At 41.3% G+C, this 23604-nt stretch overlaps 1 protein-coding gene across 2 annotated transcripts in view; it reads left to right on the forward strand.

Annotated features, from left to right (window-relative positions):
• The first annotated feature begins 325 nt into the window (after positions 1 to 325).
• Positions 326 to 23604, forward strand: part of KLHL29 (kelch like family member 29) — a 547902-nt gene continuing 524623 nt past the window's right edge. The window contains exon 1 of one of the 2 annotated variants that reach the window (XM_034766597.1): positions 326 to 680. The gene's annotated coding sequence lies outside the window, so the exon portion shown is untranslated. The remainder of the gene's footprint in view (positions 681 to 23604) is intronic. The other variant, XM_034766598.1, reaches the window with a different exon arrangement.

The following is a 23604-nucleotide window of genomic DNA, read 5'->3' on the forward strand; positions in this document are numbered from 1 at the left end:
CACCTCCCAGCCTCTCGGCTCAGCGGCCGCCGGCCCAGCCCCGCTCCCTGGGAATGCCCCCTGCCTGGCAGCCCAGCCGGAGCCCGGGGCCACAGGCAGAGCCGCGCACGCCGCAGCCTGGCGGCTCTCCTGTGCCGAGTGCCCGCTGCAAACCCCTCCCGCAGGGGGCGGCTGACACATCGGCGGGGAGCCGGGAGGAGGGCTCGGCTCCGAGCAGTCCCCGCCTCCCCCCTTGGCCCTCCCTCCTGCTGCTGTGATTGGTTTCGCCCGCCCCTTGCCTGGGCTCGGAGGCCGCCTCCCTCCCCATCTAAAGCGGACAGTCTGTGAACAGGAGGGAGCCAGAAGGGAGCATGGTACCGACTCTGCACCAGCCTCCTCCTCCGCTCTGCGCACACAGCCCCGCCGAGCCCCCTGCTGCCTGCGCCGCCGCCTCCTTGTCGCCCAGGCTGCGGAGCCATCTGACCGGCTGGGCAGCAGCTGAGAGGCAGCCCCAGCGGTGCGGGGCTTCGCATTAGGGGGGGAGGCTGCAATGCATAAGCCGCCGCCTCCTCTTCCTCCCGCCGCCGCTGCTGTCTCGGTGCATCTGCCTCCAGCCTGAAGAAGACACCGTGTAGCCGCTTCGCCTGCCAAGGACGCGAACCCGCGTTTGCCCCCCGGTGCGCACCGCCCAGCGGGGAGAGGTAGGAGCCGGGCAGAATCCAGGGCAAAGAGGGATGGCTAGAGGGGGCTGTGCAGCCCTGCCTGGAGGGCTGGGGGGGCTCGGCCCCCAGGTGACAGTCCTTGTGTGTGTGTATGTGTGTGTGTGTGTCGGTGTTGTGTGCCCCTTAATAGTGTTGTTGTTGTTGTAAAGCTTGGGGTTTGCCAGCAGCAGCAGCCTCCCGTGTATTGAATGCCTGGCTAATGAATCCCTTGCGCCTGCGCTTGCTCTCTGCATTAAAAACTTCCTGCCTGTGTGTTTGTGTGGCAGCGAAAGGAGGCGGGTGCCATGGGGTAGTTGAGCTTTGGGGAGGGGTGTGTGTATTCCCTCTCCCCTCCATCCCTATACAAACTCCACTACAGCCACACAACAAAGTGAGCACCCCCTCCCCACACAAACAGCCCAACCCACAACTTCCCACAGTTGGTGTAGTCGTGGGCACCTGACACATCCAGGCGAGGGGCTGCTGACAATATTTTAAACGAGGGTGGTGGTTATTTTTTAAGAGGCATCTGTTGTAAATGCCTCCTTGAAACGCACACCCACAGCAAAACCATCTACCCCAGAGGCAGAGGCTAGCTTTAAAACTGCCTCAGAATGAATACAAAAAATGGGGAAGTCTTTCTTCCCCAAATGAGAGCTGCCAAATCTGTATGCCCTCATTTTTACATGTTGCCTTGAGAGTATTTTTTAAAAGCATGACATGAATATGTTGATATCTGAGTAACTTCGAGACAAAACATTGATTTTTTTTAAAAAAGTGAAATCAATAAATCACTTCTAAATCTGTTTCCCACTCATTGTGTAGTCCCAGATGAAATTTATTACTTGTTTTTTATTTATCCTTGTACAGTTTTGTAGGTGTTCTGTGCATCATCCCTTGGGTACCTTTTTTTTTAATCTGAGGTCTTGTTAAGGTTGAGACTAGAGTAGGACTTTTTTGTTGTTCTTGACATTGAGTGGATGTGACTGTCTTTGTCATACTATAATGCAGGTCTGTGGACATCATGATTTTTGGTTCAGGTCCCCAAATAAAGAGCGGGAAAAACCTTCTTGGGGGCTTCGCTGAGGAGTGGTGTTGCTATTAATACTCTCCATACATTCTGCATGCTTATGATCTGTCTTTTTTCCTCCCTGTAATCTTGTTTATTAAATAGTGAGTGCCTAGATTTTTGAGACGTTATGATCATTCTTTTACCAAAAAATGCTGAAGGCTTGCTTATGTAAAATTCGATTGATTGTTGTTGTTTTTTTTTAAACTGAAAACTGCTTAGAAAAATAGTATTCTGACAACTAGCTTAAGGGAGGAACAATCCAAATTTTTCATCAGGGAAGGAAAACTAAGATGTGTGAATGCTTGCTGTGGGCATTTTATTTATGTTTCTAAGGTTCATGTATATAAAACTGGTAAACTGAGAAACTGTTTTTCTTTGTTGGGTATATCTTTTTAAAGTGTGTGTGTGTGTGTGTGTGTGTTTTTAAAAATGGTTTAAATATACTTAGCAGGCTATATTTTGAGGTCAGTTTTCAGCTACTTAAAAGCCAAACTACTGTAGCTTTAAGGTGACTGCAGATAACAGTATTACTGTCTCTTATAATTAGCAATCTGCTGAAACTTTAAATCCCCCTTGATAGATGTTATGATCCGTGTGAGAGAAGCAGCAGTTTTGCAGCCAGCTTTCTTTCCCCCCCTTAAATAAGGCAACAGTGTGTCTCTTTATTGTATTCTGGATTAAATTGATGATGACACTTTTTTCTTTAGAAAAGTAAAGGACAGCTATGTTTTACACTGATGTTCAACTGCTTCAAACTTTAGTTATGCTCAGTAGAATACTTACTCTTCCGTGAATAACTAATGTATGTTTTTTTTGTTGTTGTTATAACCTGTCCTCGCGGTAGCTATTTATGGAAGTCTTTTCCAATGTACAAGGCAGACATGAAAGTAATTTGGCATACTGACCTATCTAGATCAACACTTAGCAAGTATATGTAAATTTCAACTTTCATTACCTCTTCCTCATAAGACCAGTTCTGACATTTTAACAAGAACTCATACCTTAAATTTGTAGGTTGCCTGAATTATTCAAGATATTTGCTCTTTTCAAAATGTGTAAATATTATTATAATTTATTTTAAAGCCAATTATGTCCAGTGGTCATTTTACAGTTTGACCTGTTGTAGTTCATGCTCTGCAGAACTCCAAATAAAGTAGTTAAAAATTAATGATATAGAAGTTAAATTGGATTCAAGTGGGCTTGGAAGAACTACTGTGTATTTGAAAATTCAAAAACTCCCAAGTTTTCAGTGTGTATCTGTCATCCTTTGTAACTTATGAAATGCAAGTACGGTGTGTCAACCTTTTCCTTGACAACAAAACCCATGAACAAATGTTCAGCATGAATTATATTGCTTAAATAAAATCTATGGTTGTCGTAGTTACAAATAGAGTAACGGTTACTAGTTTTCATCTGAATGCAGTGGGGGGTGGGGGGAGAAATTTACATTCCTCATGAGAGGTGGTCATACTTCAAGTACCCAATATGTGAGAGAACCTAATTCACTATTCTGCTTTTGTAAAAGACTTGCTGGACCAAAAAGTGGTAGAATGTAGGAGAAAATCTTTTCTTTTTCTATCACTAGACTCATTCTATCCCTATTTCTACCTGCAGAGTAGTATTCAGTAAAATTGCTGCTCTTACTTTCCAAACAACAATAAAAAGTATATTGCATGTAGAGTGACTGGAACTTCTAATGATTAAAGGAATGCAGCACATGCTTCAGTAATACACAATTCTAGAATTTAGATTTGTGTATTTATGGTATGGCATCACCACTACTAGCACTTTTAATGTCCACTTACAGTAAAGAACACATTTTCCGCTGGAGTCTTTTATTTATCCATGACTTCCTTGGTGATCTTGGCAATTCTTTTTATTTTATTTTATGTGCTCATTTGTACTGGGCCCAATTCTCCTGTCTCATGCAGGTATTAATCCATTGACTTTGCTAGAGTAATTCCACCTGTATACTGTTTGAGAACAGAATCAGGCTCTTGATATCTTGGCACCTAACTGTTGGCATCCGTCCCAGTGCTGCTTCTCTCATCTATTGTTCACTCATCTGAAATTCAATTTTGTCCATTACTACTTGTTTTTCCTGACCTTTTAATTTAGTTCCTAAAACGGGTGTACCCGATGTTTCATCAAGCACACCAGCAATGAAGAGTTCCCTTTCTCCCTCCCATCTGACTCCAATAGAGGTTACAGGTGTGTTTGTTAGGAAAACATATCCTTGGATGTGTAAACAGATTAGTCCCATTTCTTCCCTGCTCCTCCCCCGGCAAGGTATGACTGCATTGTACTATTAGTGTTTCTTTTTCCTTTACTAAGTTTATTAAAGAAATTGAATTGTTAACAATTTGACCAGTAAAAAGACGTTGTTGGATGTATAATGTAATACAGGCGAGCTGAATAATGTAGGTCATGGATTAAGGTAAATAGCATGCTATTCTAAAAGTTCTATGAATGACTTGTTTGGTGACAACACGCTGTTCCACTTGGATTTATTGCTATATGATGCCTTTGGAGTCTTCAGAACCCTATCATTCCATAAACTGTGTGCACTCAGTAAAAACCTAATCTTGCAGTTACTCTGGTGTGTAGTCCAATCATGTCAGAGGGGCTACACGCAAAAGGACCTCTTTCCAATAGTGCAAAGACTAATAATCTATCTAGTTTAGTATAATTTCTCCAATATAGAGGAGCAAATTCTTTTTGGTGCTGATGGGTTTTGCCTGGAAGCATGAGAATTTGATAACCATTAGCCGTGGTACTATAACAATAGATTCTATGATTATTCATGTGTCTGATACTTTTATGTATATTTACTAATCTCTCTGCCCAAATAATACCCTGCAGCAATGAGTTCCATATTCATATATATCCTAAACATCCAAAAATAAATGAGTGGATTGATATTACACGTTACTCTTTAAATAAAGGGTAGTCAAAATTTCGGGGTCCATTCAAATGCATCTGGCAGTCTGGATTTGGTCTGCCTATTGACTACCCCTGCTTTAAATAAACCTATGGCTAGTTCAAATGATCATATTATACTTGTGCAATTCTCTTGGCTGTTTTTGTGAAACCTTCTTCTTAAAAAGACAAAGGACCAGCTTCGTTAGCTCAGTTAGCTAACTGTGTTAGAAGTACCATACATTTAGAGCCATTAATTACTGCTGTAAGGGACGATAATGCAAATTTCCTCCTAGAAATATCTTACCAACAGCATCTTTAACTGCAGGAATATATGAAATGTAAATAGCTTTGATATGCCTCTATCATCTTTACATTTCTTCTCTCTGAAAACTGTACATTTCTTCTGTTTCCAGTGGTGCAAAGGCTTCTTTCTGAGCTATAACAAAATGTATTAAAAATCTAATATGGGAGTACTGTGTCATTGGATTAATAAAAAACAGCATGCTTCACAAATCTTGAGTACATGTTGTTGTTGTTGTTTAATTGTAGGTTATTGTTTGTTGTTTTTAACTATGGTTTCATCGGAAGTTTGAAAACTGTTACTCTGTATGAAGCAAGTTCTCTTCAGACTGTAATTCGTGCGTGGTCTTGATCATAATTTAGTTTCAAGTCACACTTTCCATAAATATTTTTGAAGCTTTTTTTTTTTTAAGCTTGGAATTAGATATTTAGAATAGCTGGAATAACAGCTTTCTTGGAACATTTTCCCTAATAACTATGTTATGTTTTCTTTTTGTTTTTATTGGGACACTGGGTCTAGATTTTAAAGTGATAAATTTGGCTAGTTACCATAACTGGCTTTAACTTTGTAATGTCAAACCTCTTCCTGACACCATTAGAAATTTGAGGCAACCTGCAACCTTTACATGCAGTAATACTGACTTGCACAACAGTTTCATCTGTAATCTATAGGGGCTATAGAGAAGACTAATCCCTTAAAGCTTGGGTACTCTATGGTAAACTCATCATTACTTTTTGCAGTAGTGTCACATGTTAAAAATGAATGCTGACTCAGTCTGCAGTAAAGCATTTTTATAACAGGTGATTATAAAATGAAAGGGCTATTACCAGTGCCTTTTTGTTAGGGATATTAGCATGCATTTTTGTGTTTATTTGTATAGATCATGATTCTTCTCCCTGGAACACTAGACCAGAAAAGTTTGCCTAAATGTGGGTGAAAAGTGCACTTTTGGGTCCAAGAATGTTACTCTTTCTAAGGGTATGTTTTGAAACTGAGACAATGTAGTCAAATGCAAGGAAATCTTCCACTGTATTGTAACAAATGAATCTTATTAATCAACTGAAAACTGTCAAACAGATGCATGTTGCAGGAATCTGCATCGTAAAGCGCATATATAGTGCGGAAACTCTGTAAAGAATCCCTCAAATTCACACACAAATTATTCAGATGATACTGCTCTTATGCAGTAGGGCTCATAAATTCAAGATCTGCCTAATATGTCGAGCTGGACTTTAATCATACATCTATTGATATTTTTGAACATTGAGAGAGACTCATTATCTGTGTTCAACTCTAAAAAGCATGATTTGCATCACAATGCAGACAGTAAAAATCCTGGACTTAAAGTGTGATTTAAAAGCTTTTGCTTCAGACACTTCTTAAGGTCTGTGTTGATGAGTAATTAATATTTAAATCAGATAATACCGTTCTGAGAGATGCTTTGTCAGACCTTGTTATAAGGCTCTGATTTTGTTTTTGGTCTGTGAACACTACTAGTGGATATGCAGATCACAGTGTGCTGAACTGCTCAAAGAAAAGTTTCTTTTCAGTATGATATTCAAACGCACTAGCTTCTGTAATGAAGAATACACAGAACTCAAATGCTTTGGTTTTCCATTTTGAACAACAGTCGGATAAACTACAAATAAAAAAAACAACAAGGGAATGATGGGGAAAGGTTCATTAAACCCACAAAATCAAGTAAGGTATGGTCAGGTAACTCGATTAAATGTTCACATGTTGAAACAAACACAGCTGTGTTTCTTTTAACTGCTTATTGAAATATAGGTGAGAATATATGACATGACAATTGGAACATATATATTTTTTTTAAAGAAAATTATTTGTGTACGACACACTTCTTTTAACCGTATTTCTCAGCTAGTATATTCCTACACCTGTCAAGTAATGAGACCTGCTAAGTTGGAAGGTTTTAAATTAAAACAGTTCTTGGGGTTTTTTTTGTTTTTTTTTTTGTTTTTTTTTTTTGGTTTTGTTTATCTAGTACAAAAAAAACCCCACTTGTGACTCATCACAAAATGCTTCAAAAAATAACTTGCAAGCTAAACGGGATTCTGTCAAACTTCTTGCTCCCCTTCTATGGGTTGAAAAGCAGTACAAAAAATGTCACCTCAAGAAACTAACTTTTTATCTTTTCCCCTCTCGAGCGTCAGCTGGCCCTGCAACCAGAATGAAAGCACTCCCTCTACCACACTCAATATAGATGAACAGGACTATCCTGTGTAGTGCCTGCTCAGTGGCTAAAGTGCTGGGGCTGGGAACAGTGACAACGAATGAGGGATTTTTATTTATTTTTGTGGCTTTGTGTGTGTAGTGACTTTCTTTACGTGTTTGTTTTGCCCCCCTCCCCCCCTTCTGCCCCCCGGGTGTGTCCGGCTTTTGTTTAAGAAGATAAAAATGGAAGCAGTAAGGGCCTCATGTGGAGGGATGTTGTAAATGTTGAAGTGGTGGGATGGAACAAATTTATCTCCTTTAAAAATAAGGTACTAGATAGTCCAGTGGTATGCCAGAGAGTTGCCAAAACATAAAGGTAGATGGCTGTGTCTAGTGTAAGAAAGTGAAACTCTAAAGTAAATGTTTCCTTTTTAACTCTATAATACTAGCTTTAATGCTTAAAGGTGATCTCAGCGGGACCTGAGGGTCATATCAATGACAGTCACAACTGTAGTAAGCCATTTTTCTCCCCTCTTTGCCATCATAGCTGCTGATGGGGGCAGATAAGGAGGAAAGGAAGGTGGCAGCCATAATGAAGCCTGTTTAGTGTTCTGTGTCCATTGCTGAATCATTTCTCCCCTCATTTTTCCCCATGCTAGCAGGGAGCATTGTGCAAGTGCTCATAAGGTTGACTCACATCCCAGGAAAGGAGTTTGAGGCCTATAGAACTCTGCCTATTGCAGGTAGCCTTAGACAAAGGTGGTGTGTTGCTTTTAGTCCTAGAAACACTCTCACTGGAGTAGGCAGGCACAAACCCCTCCAAGGCTTTTGTTGAGTGATGTCTAAGGCCTGGTCTACACTAATCCCCCAATTCGAACTAAGGTACGCAACTTCAGCTACATGAATGACATACCTTAGTTCAAACTTACTGCGGTCCAGACGCGGCAGGCAGGCTCTCCCGTCGACTCCACGTACTCCTTGCGCCAAGCAGGATTACCAGAGTCAACGGGGAGCACTTCTGGGTTTGATTTATCGCATCCAGACAAGACGCGATAAATCGAACCCAGAAGTTCGATTGCCTGCCGCCGAACCAGCGCGTAAGTATAGACAAGCCCTAACTCATCAAGTATCATACTAGTTTTAGGCTTAGCACATTTTCCCTTTTTAACTCTCTAACTGTGGTTATTTTGACATTTAAAGACACTTCCCCTTGCCACCGCTCCCCCCTCCCCGCCCCGTTTCACAAACCACTTGACCTCTTGCATCTGAGAAGCTCAAATACTAACACAGGCATTCTGTACTCTGTCCTCCTGGGAGCAGAGGAGTACCAGACATAGTAAGTATATTGTGTGTTGAGGGATTATGAGAAACACTGTACTTGCCTCTTGAGGAGACGGGAGTAGAGAGTGTGTGGTTAGTGTTTCCAGTGCACTCTGACAGACTTGCTAACACAATGAAAGGCGCAGTGTTAACCATACTGCATTGCCCTCATTCTTTTTTTTTTTTTTCAGACCCTATTTTTAGCTATTAATAGAAGAAAAATGTATGGAAAATCCACTGCTAAATTGGTCTCTCTCTTGCACTCCTTTAAAAAAAAATTTTTTTTTTCTCTTTAAAGATTATTTCAGATTTCCAAACATCAGGCATGCTGATCAATATTCCATTAGAAGTGAATTAATTTGGGAGAAACTTGCATGTATTCACATGTGGTATTGCTTCTTTTTCTGTATCCTCTGCTTTAATAACAATTTAGCCAGGCATGCCAATTGATCTTCTATTAGCAGCCACTGTCTATCTCAATTTTTTCTATCAATATATGTTGCTGGTACAATATTTTGCAATAGCCTGCTTGTAGGTAGGGATGGTAGGTCAGTAATATTAATATGTACTTTGTTTCTGTTTTTAATATTTAGGTATTATAGTATTAGGCTAGGGGTCAAATGCTGCTCTTAGTTATTCATGCAATTCCTCACAAATCAATGAAGGAGTGTACTGATGTAAAAGAGTAGAATTTGTCCCTTGTAATCAAATTCTGGTTTCATGAACACTAATGTCAGTCTAGATTTTTCTCTAGATATATACCCACAATTGCTAACACCGAGTGTTTAAAAAAATCATGAGATTATTCAAAATAATACATTTTGGGATTATTTTTAGTTTTGCTTTTTTTGTCTTTAGGTTCACTTTTTTCCAGCTGTTTTTTCTACAGCCATGAGGGCTACAAACTCACTTCTTAAATATAAGATGTGTCTCTTGTTATCTCATGATTCCGAGAGCTCTGGCTTCAAGGGAAAACATCAAGTATTGTGAGAGATGGAAAAACTGTATACCGGTGTGGCTGAGAGTAGAATTTGGCTCTAGTTGAAGCTTCTGGACACGCCTTGGTTTATTTCATTTTGTGAGTTTGTAGACATGCAACTGAACTGAGGGCCAAATTCTGAGCTAACTTGCATCTGGGCAAGCCTGATGACCATGGAGTTAACATGCTTTAAATGCATGTTTGGTAACACATGATACACTTGAATCACAAAGAGCAAACCTCCTTGTATTATCAGGCCCAAAAGTGAATCCTCCTGAAGCTTGTGCAACTATTTAACTAAATTCCATCCTCTTTGCTGGAGGCAAGAGATAGCAAGAGAGAGATTTGTTAAAGACTGGCTATATTTGCTGATCTCCTGATGGATGGGATAAAGCAAGTCACTTAAAACATTGGTTTTGGGCTTTTTTAAAATGTTTTTGTCCAGATCAATATTATATAATGGGCCAAATTCATCCTTGTCTCAAATCTGTTGAAATAAATGAAGGTACATTTGGGGCTGTAAAATCCTAGGTAAACACTGGGCCTTGTCTTCAAGATTATCAAATCACCAAAGTAAATAAAAGCCTATTTTCTAGTACACCTTCCTCTGTTTAAAAATACAATTTTATAACTAAACTTCTAGGGGGTTGGCAGCCTTAGCTTTGCAACATCAGGCTTATCTCTCCAGGAATGAAATGGAATCATTGTTTGGAGGAGGAAAAATGCTGGCATAGGAGGTAAGAAAACAAAAAGGCTTTCCTGAAATGTGTATTAAAAAAAAAAAAAAAAAAAAAAGGCTGCCTTTCAAAGCAGTGGGGTCACTACATAGCTGAATCTCTAAGCTAAAGAAAACTATAGGCTATTTGCTGTCATAATGTCCCATATTAGATTTTTTCATCTTTCTTAGACAGAAGTGCTTTGCAGTCTGTGTTAAAATTTGTGATCTTCACAAAAAGAAATTGCATCAAGTTTAGGGAAAATTCACTTGGTTTCAATATCATACTTGAATGGTTCACACCAGCATCCATCAAGACTTTGAAAAGGGATTTTTAGATAACAACAACTCGCCTCCCCCTCCAGAAAACCACTAAAGTTGCCATAACTAAGTTATTGGAGTGTATATTATGTTTAAAGAATATTGGGATTTAAGTTTAAAAACAGACAAAGTCAAAGTGTGCAACACTTCCTGCTTCATTCTAAGAATATTGTATGGCTGCAACTTTATTGGGCCAGAGTTAAGGTTGTGTTGGCTAGAGTGCAAAACAGTGCCTTCTCTGAGAAGTACAGCTTTAGCTCTTAGCTTCCTCAGTGTTTAATGCTTCCTTTTTGTCTTAAATACCTCCTCAAAAGGTAGTATATATTTGAGGATCATGTATATGGAACCTCAGTTTCACATTAAGGATTTTTATTTAGTTAATTAGTTTTTGTTTAGTCTTTTTATCTGGAGCTTGGGAATGGATGGGCGTGTTTTTACATTTTTTTCCCCTTCTCCCCTTTTTGTTGACTTCCTGAGGCTTGGGACAGAGGAGCCTCACTAATGCACAGCCCAGGGATCGGCAACCTTTGGCAGGTGGCTCGGGCCGGCTTGTTTACCTGCCGCGTCTGCAGGTTCGGCCGATCGCGGCTTCCACTGGCTGCGGTTCGCCGCTCCAGGCCAATGGGGGCGGCGGGAAACAGTGGTGAGCACATCCCTTGGCCCGTGCCACTTCCCTGCAGCCAGTGGGAGCTGCGATAGGCCGAACCTGCGGATGCGGCAGATAAACAAACCGGCCCAACCTGCCCAACCTGCCAGCTGTGTGCCAAAGGCTGCCGATCCCTGGCATAACCCATAATGCCCACAGGAGGGGATCAGCGCAGGTGTAGGATTCTGACTGGGTAAGCTTATTGACCCCTTATGCTTGTTAAGAGGATCATTTCTGCAGGGATAGTGGAGAGTTCCTGGGGCCTCCTATGGAGGTCATGGTGGTGAGGGGAGGAATCCCCCTATCAATCTCTAGGAGGCAGTTTGACTTCCTTTAGAACCCCAGCCCCCACAAGCTATTGTAGCTGACCCCGAAAGCCTTAGCAGGTTTGTTGGTGACCATGCTGCTTCTGTCTCATTGGGCGTCTCCATTCCAAATGCACTAACAGGCTCCTTTGCCTTTGAGCCAATTTTGGCTTGTCTGGATCCTAGTAAGGCCTGTGGGGAGTTGTGGAGTGACCACCAAAAAATTGCAAAAGACTCTCACGGGGGAGAAGGGTGTCTTACTTGAAATGGGAGAAATACCCCACTAACCTCCTCTCTTCAGTTGCCACCCTCATTCCTCCCCCATAGGCCATCTATGGGCCAGAAGAGTGGAGCTCTTGCAAAGTTCAGAATGTATGTATGCAAGTGGAGGGAAGTAATAAGAAGACAGGGAGCCTTGAAAGATGTAGAATACCCATCTCTTTTCCCCTCTTCCTGAGGCTCTGTGCAGGAAATCATGGGCCCCAGTGGTGTTTCTAGTATTACAGATGAGCCAGAATTAGCTTACCAGCACCTGATGTGTCATGCTGACATTTAATATCTAAAAAATCTCAAATTTTAATGTAAATCTAAGTTTCTAATACTTGGATCTCTGCACTAGATATCAACTACATGAGTCTTGTGACCCATAATTTTTCTCATTATGTGTAAAAGTTTTTGTTTTTTGCCTCTTTTGTAAGGAGGAGAAAAAAAGCTTTAATTCTGAAAACTTCTCTTTGCATGTTGTAATTCATGAACCCTTTGTCCACCTGACCTTAATTTAGGCAGAAAAATTCTACTTCAACCTAAGCTTTCAAGTTTGAGGCCAATATTCTGTGGTTCAGCTGGACTGAAGGGTCTGACAAATTTGGGCTTATAATGGAAACTCAGTTGAATCGTTAACTATGAAGCAGCTGCCGCCTCTCCATAATGCTGTATTCTTGCGTATCTTGATCCACAGTTTGACTTGCTGTAAAGAGAAGTTGCCAAGCTAAGAGCAGGATTCTTGTAAATCTTCATGCAGGAACGGATGGCAGATTGGTCAATTGACTTTCCAGATGTTCATATATATACTCTGCTATTATTGTGACAGTCAGGCATTGAGGTGATGGTTTAATCAGGGTCTTAGGCACTTTTGCAATCTAAAGAAGCTAGTAGTGTAGAAAAATCAATTGGATCTAAATAAGATTCTGCTTAACCACTTCCTTCCTGTTGCTTTCAGGCACTATGGTTCTCTTCCAATCACTTGACCTTGTCAAACATGAATATTTGATGGGTCATATTTCCTTCAAGTATTTATAAAAAAGGTTATTTGTAAAGGATGGCACGCTGAAAGTCTTGCAACTATCTAAACTCCGATCCTTCATAGAATAAAGGTCATACACTAAACCTGAGTTTGGTTTTGGATTTGGGGCAGAGTTGTAACCATTTGGACTTGACTATAGCCCTTTCCAAAATTTGCTTTAGGGGTATGATAATTCTTACTTTTACGAGCCAAAATCTGCACTTGTGGACATCAGAATAAGGATTCCCATTGAAGTTAATGAGGACAATATGTGTATCCTTGGGCAGATATTTGGCCCTGTTTTTTTGTTTTTCACTACTAAATTGCTATGAAACTTAAAGACCATTTTTGTGGATCCCTTGTTCTTGCCTTGCATACTGGTATAAAAACAGGAGGGACATTTAATTTCCGCTTGTCGTCTCTAATAAGCAGGAAAAGATTCATTGCTGTTAGTATCAAAACCGAATTAGTTGTGTACAATAGCAACTGTTGAACAATAGTGATAAATTATACTGAGTTGCTGGGGTATGAAATCTTATATTCAAGCTTTAAGAGGATATTACAAATGTAACACCACAGCCTCAGATGGACAGTTGGCTGCAGGGACCCAAACATGGGATCTCTGGATCTTATAGCATCAGCTTCTACTTCCTGAGCTCTGTTATTTTAAATTGCCTGTTAGCCAAGGCTGTAGCAGGGTCAATATATGACCTAGCCACCAGTAGAGAGGGACAGAGCATCGCACTGTGTGGGTGTGGGATACACAAATGAAGGGGTTTCTTTTTTGTTTGGTGTCAAAAAGGATAAACTGAAACCCTGATCCTGCCGGCTTAAATCTATGATTAACTTTACACAAGTGAATAGTCCCATTGACTTCAAGTTAATCATATGCGTAACTGTTTTGTAGGATGAGGGCCTAAAAAGGGATACTGAGAAGCGTTCCACAAACACCATGGAACTAAAACTAACAAATTTTACTACTCTAAATGAGCAAATAAACTTTGTTTTAAAATTAAAATTCTATATAAAGCTGCAAAGAGGGTGGGGTGTAGGGAAGGTAAATGGAAGCATTAATATCTTTTTGAGGAACCTCTCTGCAAATCAGTGCTGCAGGGAGGAAAAAATGCTTCGGTTAATCTTACACCACACATCCACACTTCTTTCCTGTGGTGTAAGTGTTTTGTACTACTTAGACTCTTATAGCAGTAGCTCTGCAGTTTGACTTTGGCTGTACTGAAAAACTCTTAAGTGTATAGTGAACTACAATGAGGTATAGGTTAGTTCTGATACAGATCTAAAAGACATCTTGCATTCTGTGAAATCCTGGTGCTTCTTAGCATTGTAGTTCATATCCTTTCTGCTCAGATTTCTCTGAGTTTATTTCGTTTCGATTTTTATTCCTTAGACACAAGAAAGGGAGCGTTCGTTTGTCCAAACAAACAAACGAACAAAACCCCCATCAAAACCCACAACAACAAAACCATGTAGTTGTTATAGTAAATTGTGGCTACATTGAGGATAGCAGTGCTTTCATATTTGCACGGTTTAGAACCCTAAAACGTGTATGGATGAGATACTTAGTAACCAAATATAGTCTTACTAGGGTCTGTGGGTATCCACTTCTGCTGGAAAGCAAGACTGTGCTTTCCCTCATTAAAATTAAACAGAAATTTTCAGAAATATGTGAAGTCTCTGTAGATTCAGGAACTCTTGGTGCTACTGAGGTGGTCCACGCTCAAGTCCACAAGAGGGCATTTTATCACCAATTACTGGAGAAAATAAAATGGTTTTAAAGGGAAGATATAATATTAATAAAACATGGAAGGAAAAAATATCCTAAATTATGCACTGATAGCTTCTTGCAGTTGATGTGTATAAATGTTTATTTTCTGGATGAATTTGGTATGTTGCTGGCCAGATATGTCAACATAATCTGTTTTCCCCCCTGTTCACTGCTTGAATGATTTCACATCTTACCTAGAACTCATCTAGAGATGGAAGAATTTTTTTTTTTTTTTTACAAGTGTCTTGCAGCTGGTTCAAAACCCCCCATTAGTAATCAAGAAAATTTGGACTATACATAGTACAAGTATGACAAACACTGAATAATCACAGTGTACCTCTGCTCACCTCCTTCTAGGGATCTCAAGAGGCAAGGATTCTATTCAGGAACACAGCTCAGCTAGGAGATTGGAATTTGCAAATACACCCAACCGTAAATCCACTGAATCTTAAGGAACATTTGGCAGCCCGGGAAGTATACATGTGCCAGATGGACCTGATATCTTTTATTTGGCAGCAGTTAATGCAAAAGGCATAAAATGATTGGGAGATTGGGGGCGACATCCTAGTTGTCGCTCTTCTTTTTATTAAAAAAAAATGTAATTTTCTCTTGTAAATGTCTTTGCATTTTCCTCCTCTCTTCCTCATCCCTCTGCTGGTAATGATGGCATCTGTGCTGAAGGTCAGGCTGCCTAGTTCTCAGATTTGTGACCTTCCTCAGCCTTTCACAGTGCACATAATGAGATTAATTCAGTTTGGTTCCCTGTGGACAAATATATTCGCGCTATAGCTGGTTTGCAGCCTCAGCATATGCCAAAGATTGAATGGGCCATGGGGATGGAACTGCCAGACTAGTGATGATCGGGCTTGGGCAGACATATTGGCAAGGCAGTGTGGCAAAGCTTTCACTGCCTACTCTGTACTTGTTCTATAGATGCAGAGGGTTTAAGGTTCAGATTGCCCCTCCCATTGAAAATCTTGCAGGAAAAACCTGGGAAGGATAAGAGGAGTTTGAGTTACCCCAGGTATAGGCTTCCTCAAATTGTTCTGGACCAGGCTGTGGATTCATGTGGAACAAACGGGTTTCTGTCCCCAGTCCATGCAGATGCCCTTAGTTCCGTAATGAGGCCTTCTGCTTGCACTGGTTCTGGAGTCTCCCGCCCACACCCTTTAGTGTGGAGCCAGTCATGCCATCAGGGCTTCCCCGGCTGATGGCTGTCCCTGAAACAACCATTAACAGAGATCTCTGCAGCATGGAGAGAGCCATTAGCTGCACTGGTGTCTTCTGTGGTGTCAGTAGGTGGCAGGGTGATGCAAAGTCTCTATTTCTCCATCTCTTCTCTGTATTCAGAGTTCTCTGTCGGAGGTCAGAGGGGATGCTGGAAGGGTGCCGTGGAATTAGATGACTCCTTCCCTTTCCATGGTGGAGAGCTGAGACCCTCCACAAGTGGCTTTTGGGTATTAAAAGGACATAAATTCTCACACCTTAAAAATGAGGGGGCGGGTGGAATTAACCAAGACTAGCTCCTCTTTGATCAGCAACAGGCTGTCTCCTAGTCAAATGTCTGAATATTTTAAAACTCTTAATTCAGATGAGATATTTTGGCCAGGAAATATTTTTCCAGCTATATTGATGTCCCAGCAAATAAATGATTTTATAAAAGCATTTTAGTATCCCTCAAGGACTGGAACTTGGAGTACTATTTTATTTTTAGCTTGGGAGACATTTGCTTTCCAGAAGTGTCCTAAAGTCACTTGTTTCTCTCACCCTGTCACTTTTGGGCAGAACACTGGATTTGGTAGCTTAACGTCTACTAGAATAGTAAAAGGCCAGTTGTTGCTGAGACTTAAAGAAAAAATGTCAGGCATTTGATGATTAGTGCAGAATAGTATATCTTTCTTTTCAAGTCTCTTATGTGTGGGGATAAGGTGAATTAAGGCATAATTTTTGTGGAGATTTGAGTGAGCCCAACTCAGTGCTGAGTCAGTAAATAATGAGGAGTCTGCCTGGGAGACATAGATGTTGGGAGAAAATGTATGGAGAAGACAATGGGGGTGGGAGGGGAGTTGGGGGTGGCTTGTGGAGGAGATGGATGCAGAATCCAGTTAGTGTATATGTGAGACAATCGTAGCAACAACATGCAGTCCTGTAACATATTAATAGTTCCAGTGTTCAGATTAGTGAAGGAATCTTAAATCCTGGTTTTCCCTGCTGTTCTATTGGGATCCAGCATCATTGCTGCCTCCAGATTCATTAGCAAAGTCTGCATGACCTCTAGGTGTAGCTTTGAGGTTTCCCACAGATTGAAATGTGGGCTTGACCTGGCTTCTGTTCATGTCTTGGGACTGTGTATTACCAGTAATCATGGCATATAAGAGCTACTTCATTGGCTTCTGAGATATAGAGAAGAGAAACTATGCTACATTTTAATTTCAGCATACCTTTTTTGGCTGGGAGCACAACTCCGTGAAACAAAGCTGTAGCATCCTTTTTCTCAATAGGCATACCATGCAGGACATCAGCTGTCTATGGCAGAAGTAGTTGAGAGCCTTTCCAGACTAGACAGAAATCTACTTATAAAATGTTATCCTATGTCTGAATTAATGTATTGCTTCAGCAGAAGTCTTTATTATTGTAAACAACTACTTGTCACCTTTTGTAAATATGTGTTCTTCACTTCAGCCTCGTTTTAAACACTGAATGATTCAGGGAACATTTCCAATGTATGACAGTGGTTTAAAAAACAAAAACAGTATGAAAGCCAGGGTCATATAACTTGCTTCCTGACCCACAGAGCAGTTGCTACTGCAGGGGTCCACAAACTTTTCATGGTTGCGCCCCCACCCCCAGGTTGCCACCCCCCACAACCCAGGGAGCCAGGGCTGGGAGCGGGACTGTGGTTCAGGAGAGGGGTGTGGAAAGAGGTAAGGGAGCCAAGGCTGGGGCCGCAGGTGGAGGTGGGGCTGGGAACAGAGCCGCGCTCAGGGGCTGAGGCTAGAGGTGGGGCTAGGACGAGGGCCGAGAGTGGAAGCCATGGTCAGGCCACGGTCGGGGGGCCAAAGCTAGGGACAGGGCTATGGCTGTGGCTGGGAGCAGGGATGCATCTGGGTGTGAGGCTGGAGTGGGGCTGGGTGGTACTCTCTGCCCGCCCCCTGTGGGGGCTAGCCCAGGCCCCACTGCACCTCCCAAACATTCCTCTGTGCCCCCCTAGGGGGTGTTCCCCACAGTTTGAGTGCCTCTGTGCTACTGCCTCATTGCTATCCACTCCTTACCTCCAGCAGAAAAGGAACCCAAGTAAGATAATACTAGCAAGGTTACAGATGGTTACAAGTCGCTGTGGAGTTGAAGGGCTTAAAAAGATCCTGCGCCTGTTAAAAACTAGTCCTGATTTGTGGAGTCCTGTGTCTGCAGAGCAACTGTTGGGTGTCTTCTATAGAAATGAAGGAAGAGAGAACATACCTTAGAGCAGTGGTCTCCTACCTTTTTAGGCCCAAGATCACTTTTTGAATTTAAGGGCAACCCAGAATCTACCCCACCCCTTCCCTGAGGCCCCTTCCCTTCCCTGAAGCCCCACCCTGCTCACTCCACCTGCTCACCTCCGTCGCTCACTCTCCCCCAGCCTCACTCACTTTCACTGGGCTGGGGTTGGGGTTCGGGAGGGGGTGTGGGTTCTGGGCTGGGGCCAAGGGGTTCGGAGTGTGGGAGGGGGCTCCGGGCTGAGCCTGGGGCAAGGGGTTGGGGTGCAGGAGCGGGTGAGGGGTGCAAGCTCTGGGAGGGAGTTTGGGTGCAGGAGGGGGCTCCAGGCTGGGGCAGAGTGTTGGGATGCAGGGTGCTTGCTCTGGAAGGGGGGACAGGACAGGGGATTGGGTGCTGGCTCTGTGAGGGGGCTTAGGGCTGGGGCGGGGGCTTGGGGTGCAGGAGGGGGGTAAGGGTGCCGGGGCAGTATGGGGTGCTGGCTTTGGGAGGGGGATCAGGTCTGGGGTTTGGAGTACAGGAGGGGGTTTGGGGTGCAGGAGCAGGTTTGCTGGCTCTGGGAGGGGGATGGGGGTTGGGGTGTGGACTCCTACCGGGCGGCACTTACCGTAGGCAGCTCCCAGTTGGCGGCGCAGTGAGGCTAAGGTAGGCTGCCTGCCTGCCCCGGCCCCACGCCACTCCCGGAATGGACCAACACGCTGCTGTGGCCCCTGGGGGAGGGAGCAGGGGGCACATGGTTCCATGTGCTGCCCCTCTCTGCTCCCATTGGCCACAGTTCCCCATTCCCGGCCAATGGGAGCTGGGGGGGATGGTGCTTGCAGGCAGAAGCAGTGCACTGAGACCCCGGCCCCTCCACCGCGGGGCCGAGCTGGCCGCTTCTGGGAGCAGCATGGGGCTGCGGCAGGCAGGAAGCAAGGCTACCGGCAGACCCGCTGCACCACTGGAGATCGCGATCGACTGGGAGAGTTCCCAGGATCGACCAGTCGATTGCGATCAACTGGTTGGTGACCACTGCCTTAGGGCCTGTGCCCATGCTCGCAAGGACAGGCCCTTAATCTCTGAAAATGTAAATCCATAATGTTATAGGAAATGTTGATTTATCTTACCTTTAACAGGGCCTGCCTGACTTTCAGTGAGTGGGTGCCCCATGCTTACTGAACACCAGGCCCCTTTGAAATGTCTAGTGAGGCACCCAAAATTAGTAGTCATTCTAGGAAACTTAGGGCCATGTGCAGAAATTTCTGACAAACGTCTTCTGAATATGAAAGAGTGTCATAGGATTGAACAATCTAGCACTAGAATTCATTCTCCCACTGAATCTCTTATTCTCTCTATTAACACAGTCATCCAAACTACTCCAACAATTTCATTCAGTATTTCTTTGGAGAACAGCTCTGGAAAAAGTTGTTAAAATTACAGTAACAGCAGACATAAAAACATTATGCAGCTCCAAGTACAATCATACTGAGGGATCATACCTTTACAAAATAGTCTTGCATAGCTTTTATTTTAAAATGCTTGCTGTCTATCTGCCATGCCTTTTTGCTCGCCTCTTGAGTAAATCTAGCCCTTCTTTTATGATAAATGCTGATATAAATGAAAGATTTTTCAGATTCAAACCTTTTGATATTTAAAACGTATGCAGATAAAATGTCAAACATTCCTTTAATGGAACTGGATAACTGAACAAAATGTTATCCTAAAGTAAAGCAAAAAAATTGTATTTTAAAGAGACCCTGTCATCTTGAAATCTAATTAGTTTCATATACCACACCTTCTCCAGAGTCTTCCAACCATTTTTGTGGCTTTGGATCTTACAGTTGTTACTCTGTTCTATGAAACTATAGACCAAATTAGGGTGGATTGCTGATTTAAATGACTAAAATTGGTGATTTAAATTGCTTTGATTTATATCAATCAGGAAACCTTGATTTTTAAATCATCCATTTTAATTGTTTTGCATTTGTACTTTTTAGTTATTTGCCCAAAGAAAGGCTGAATTTCAGTGTTTGGTACCTACTAAAAAAGGTTGATTTGCAACTAAATATAGCCTTTACACTAAATTTGGTGCGCTCTCTCTTTTTTTTTTTTTCTTTTCTTTTCTTTTCTTTTCTTTTTTCTTCTTTTGCTAATCAGGAGGATATGTATACATACTTCTTAAAGTAGTTACATAGCTTAACTTATATCTGTCCAGACTCTTAATTTTTACCTTTTTATTATATTAGAAAATGGTGAACAATTCATTTCTTTACTGGGTGATTATTTTTTACTTGGGATTTATGTAAATGTTTAGTTAGATGGACATTCAAATTCAATTTAAAATGCACAAAAACAAAATTTGAATTTTAAAAAGAATTAAGCTACCTTAAAGGTTCTGAATACTTAAGAAGAAGAAGTTTTTATCAAAACCCATTTTTCAGTTGTAAAATGAAATTCAACAAAGGCAAATGTAAGGTGCTATACTTAGGGAAGAAAAACCAAATGCACAAATATGAAATAAGGGATCCCTGGCTTGGCAGCAGCCCTGCCCGAGAAGGATCTGGGAGTTGTGGTGGATCACAACCACAACATGAGTCAACAATGCGATGCTGTTGCAAAAAAAAGCAAATGCAATTTTGGGTTTCATTAACAGAGGTATAGCATTTGCAAGTCATGGGACGTGATAGTACCGCTCTACGTGCTAGTTAGGCCTCAACTGGAGTACTGTATCCAATTTTGTTTGGAACAGAGGAGATTAAGGGGAGGACATGTCTCCAAATACTTGAAAGGGCGACATAAGAAAGATGGAGACAAATTGTTCTGTCTTGCCACAGAGGGCAGCACAAGAGGCAATGGGTTCAAACTACAGGATAGCAGATTTAGGAGATTTTTTTTCCTTGGATTTTGTCCAACTGTTCTTACAGTTAGATTATGGAACACACTACCTACGCAAGTTGTGGAGGCTCCTTCACTGGAGGTTTTCAAAAAGAAGGTGGATAGCCATCTGTCTTTGATGGTTTAGACACAACAAATCCTGCATCTTGGCAGAGGGGGTGGGGGGGGTATAGACTAGATGACCCTTGAGGTCCCTCCTAACCTTGTGATTCTATGATTTATAACTAACTGATTTATTAAACAAAGGAAGAATTGTCTGTAGTTAGTGAATTGAATTGATTGTTTCTGGTCACAATGTCCTTCAAGATTTTAGAGCTAGTAGATTTCATCCTCTCATATCTAATTTTTATTCATTGGAAGAGGAGAAAAAAACAAAAGGAAAAGTGTATGCTGCATGTGCTTCCCCAAGCCTGCACTATGGTTTGGAAATGGTGGATCTTGTGGACATGGAAGAAAAGAAGATACATGTAGTAGAAAATAGTACATGGAGGAGAATGGCAGGCAGGTGGAGGGAAGACAATGCGTGCATGGAGGAAATTTGGGGGAAGATGAACTTGGGACTCTCAGTGATAGGCTGGAGAGCACACGATTGAGTTGGGCTGGGCATGTTTTAAGAATGAGAGAAGAATGACCAGCAAAGAAAGCATGGGAGGAAGAGGACATCAAGGAAGGACATGGAACACAGAGGATATGATGGAAAAGCTCCATCAACAGAGTCTGAGGAGAAAAGGACTAGAACTCCAAAACCTATTAACCTGTGCCATGGAGTAGAAAGAGTTGCGAAGAATCATGGGCACCTCTTACCCCATGTAAACAGGAAATGAAGTCAAGAAGTGAAATGAAGATTGGAAGAGGAAAACTAGCTTTCCTGCTTTTTCAACTCCCAATCAGTTTCTTAATTTTGAATGGCCTAGCCATTAAACTGAACTAGTTGAATAAACTGAAAGGAATAAAACATTTTGTCTGCACCCGCAGAAGAGGCTACTGCTGACAAAAGCTGGTTTGGCACTTTAACAAACTCTAATTCTTGGTGACTTCCACCAGTTCAGTGATCTGACTTTCTTTAAAACTTGGCAGCAAACATGTCCTTCTTAATACTATTTTTTTGTATTTAATTTAAATGATTTTAATAGATTATAGTACGTTTAGGACTGAATTTATGTTGTTTAAAATTCAATTTTAAATTGGATTATTTAAAAATATATTTAAATAGTTTTTTTTTTTTTTTTTTAAAAACCCACTTTTAAAAAAAATCCCCACTGCACAAAATGCTACTATCCAGCAAAGATTGTGGGAGGGAGGGGAGGACAAATTCAGGCTGGAAATAAGGTGCAAATTTTTAACAGAGGAGGGTAATTAACCATTGGAACATTTTACCAGAGGTTATGATGGATTCTCCAGTTCTCCAGCACTGGAAACTTTAAAATCAAGGTTGGGCGTTTTTTCTAAAATATATGCTCTAGTTAAAGCACAGCTATTGAACTTGAAACCGGAATTAATATAGGGAAGTTCTATGGTCTGTGTTATACAAACTGTCAGATTAGATGACCGCCGTGGTCCCTTTTGGACTTAAAATGAACCTATAGGAAAAATGAAGAAATATATTTTTGTTACACTCCCTAGATTACTGTAAAAATATAAGTAAAACGATCTTCAGACAGAAGTATGAAATACCTAGATGTATTTAAAAAGAAGGGACCTCTCCAACTTTTTTTTTTTAAGTTAGCCCTATGCATTTTTGAATTCAAAGTCTCCAATACAAGAATCCTTAGAGTTCAATTTAACCATTAAAAGAATTAAGAATAAAGATGGAGAAAGTACGAGGAGTGAAATACAACTTGGACAATTCATTTAAAAACAGTGTACCCTCTAATGAACATCCTGGCTCACAGTGAAATATCTGCCACATTGATTCGGGGACTGAGACTAAAACCAAACTGGCAAGATAGTCTTATTCTAATATAAACCACTACAGTTCCATAGAGTGTGTGTTCTTCCAGATTCCATTTACTTTTAACAATTCCTACATGGCATAACTCCAATGACTCTTCTGCTTAGCCAGAGCAGGAGACAGAATTAATCATTTAAAAAAATATGCAATTTACAATCTGCATTAACTAGGTGTTTTGACTCATTAGACCAAATAGCTAATACAATTTAAAAAAGAAAAGGCAAGAGTGTCCAAAATAAATAAAATAATGCTCCATGTAATGTGCCAGCAGATTCTAGCTTCTCATCCAGGCTCAAGTATTTAAAAAAGAAACATGTCTATACTATTATGAAGCTAACTGTTACAGCTACAGTACAGACAATTTTACTTGTACAGAAAGAGACTCTTCTACTGTTTAAACATAGGGAGCCTTTTAGAAAAGAGCAAGCAAAAGCCATTGTTGGAAAATCTGGGACTTCATGACATTTAAAGTTTTTGTTGTTGTTGCTGCTGCCTCATAAATATAACTAATAGATTTTTTTTGTCTAATTCACAGCTGAAATAATACACAATAGCTATAATACATGGTTTTTCTATCAATGTAGAATGGGAAGGCCATAATAATCTTACATGTATATTCTTTCATTCTGAAGGATTCCCAAGGGACAAGAAATATCATAGGTTCTTTACCCTAGAACCATCAAATACTGTCTGAACATTCAAGATGAAGCTGTATGCACTCGATTTTAGTTGAACACTCATTCCAATACAGAGATGTTCATGTAACTCAGAGAATATATTTCTTAAAACTCTCAATATGTTAGG

Source organism: Trachemys scripta, chromosome 3 (genome assembly GCF_013100865.1).
Source record: "Trachemys scripta elegans isolate TJP31775 chromosome 3, CAS_Tse_1.0, whole genome shotgun sequence".
In the NCBI taxonomy this organism is placed as follows: Eukaryota; Metazoa; Chordata; order Testudines; family Emydidae; genus Trachemys; species Trachemys scripta.